We start from the raw sequence: 2,163 nt of genomic DNA, 5'->3' as shown, positions 1-2,163 counted from the left end.
TCGGCAGCGTCTGTACACCTCTAGGTGCGGCTGCAAGCGGGCGTCTGTCTTGGAGCAAGCGGCTCGCTATATAAACGTGCCAAGTAATATTTTCACCCCCGCTGAGCGGGTTGTGCGCTGGGCTTGGGACCCGCCACGTAAAACCATACTCCAATGAAATATAACAACAAGCCTCGGATAAATACACTCTCTATTGATGACGACCATGGCAAACGTTTGAAGGACAATGAATTGAGGGCATGCGCCTGGAACGTCCGCTCCCTGAATGGGATTGGTGCAGATGCCCGGCTGGTTGATGTCCTCGTCAAAGCAAAATCTGACATCACCTCCATCCAAGAAATGCGTTGGACGAAGCAAGGAAGAAAGAAGATCAAAAATTGTGACATATATTGGAGTGGCCATGCGAATAAGCGCAGTTTCGGCGTCAGATTCGTGGTGGGAGAGAGACTTTGTCGCCAAGTGCTGGCGTTCACGCTTGTGGACGAGCGTCTCGCCGCTATTCGAATAAAAGCAAAATTTTTTAATATATCATTCATCTGCGCCCATGCGCCGACAGAGGAGAAAGACGATGAGGTGAAAGACACTTGTTATGAACAATTAGAACGCACATACGAGTGCTGCCCCCGTCATGATATAAAAGTCGTGCTTGGCGACTTTAACGCCAGGGTGGGCAAAGAAGGCGTTTTTGGCCCTACAGTCGGAAAGTTCAGCCTACACAATGAAACTTCTCCTAACGGACTGAGGCTGATTGACTTTGCCGGTGCTCGAAACATGGTCATATCAAGCACGAGGTTCATGCATAAAAAGATACATCAAGCTACATGGCTGTCTCCTGATCGAAATACTCGCAATCAGATCGATCACGTTGTGATAGACGGACGGCATGCCTCCAGTGTTTTAGATGTGCGAACGATCCGAGGACCTAACATCGATTCGGACCATTATCTCGTTGCAGCCAAAATACGCACCCGCCTCAACGCGGCTAAAAACAAGGAACAAAAAACACAAGGAAAGCTAGACGTCGAAAAGCTTCAATCACAACAGACTGCCAATGATTTCGCAACTCGACTCTCACACCTGCTCTCTGAGGGCACAACTCATCCTGAAGGAATACAGGAGCAGTGGGAGCATATCTCCAAAGCACTTCATATTGCCGCCAAGGAAAAAATTGGTTACCGGCGGCCACGAAAAAACAACTGGTATGATGAAGAATGCCGCGTTGCAACCGAAAGAAAAGACGCTGCCTACAGGGCTACGTTAAAAGCGAGCGCGACAAGAGGAGTGTGTGAACGCTATCGTGAGTTGAAAAGGGAAGCGAGACGCCTTTTCAGGAAGAAAAAAGCAGAAGCAGAAAGGCGTGAGTGCGAGGACCTTGAGCTGCTAGCCACCAGGAATACCGCCCGAAAATTCTACCAAAAAATACGGCAACAGACGGAAGGTTTTAAGACCGGGGCAAACTCCTGTAGGAATGAAAACGGCGACTTTGTAACTGATGTCCAGATAGTGCTTAGATTATGGAGGGAACACTTCTCTGCTCTCCTAAATGGAGGCAGCAATTCACCGCGCAGAGATGAAGAACCCGATCCCGCAATCGATGATGATGGAATATATGTCCCCCCGCCCGATTATGACGAAGTTAGAATAGCAATAACCAGATTGAAAAACAACAAGGCCGTGGGCGCTGATGAATTGCCTGCGGAGCTATTCAAGTTCGGCGGCGAGGAGTTGGTAAGGCGCATGCAGCAGCTTCTTAGCAAAATATGGGCGGGCGAAAGCATGCCCGACGGTTGGAATCTAAGTGTTCTTTGCCCAGTCCACAAGAAGGGGGATACTGCAAAATGCACCAACTATCGTGGAATCAGCCTTCTTAATATCGCATATAAGGTCCTTTCAAGTGTATTGTGCGAAAGATTGAAGCCCACCGTGAACCGGCTGATTGGACCTTATCAGTGCGGCTTCAGACCTGGTAAATCTACCATCGACCAGATTTTCACAATGCGCCAAATCTTGGAAAAAACATGTGAAAAGAGAATCGACACACATCAGCTCTTCGTCGACTTTAAAGCCGCCTTCGACAGCACGAAAAGGAGCTGCCTATATGCCGCTATGTCTGAATTTGGTTTCCCCGTAAAACTTATACGGCTGTGCAAAATGACGTTGAGC

Source organism: Eurosta solidaginis, chromosome 2, assembly GCF_040869045.1.
Source record: "Eurosta solidaginis isolate ZX-2024a chromosome 2, ASM4086904v1, whole genome shotgun sequence".
In the NCBI taxonomy this organism is placed as follows: Eukaryota; Metazoa; Arthropoda; class Insecta; order Diptera; family Tephritidae; genus Eurosta; species Eurosta solidaginis.
This window is presented reverse-complemented; position numbering follows the sequence as displayed.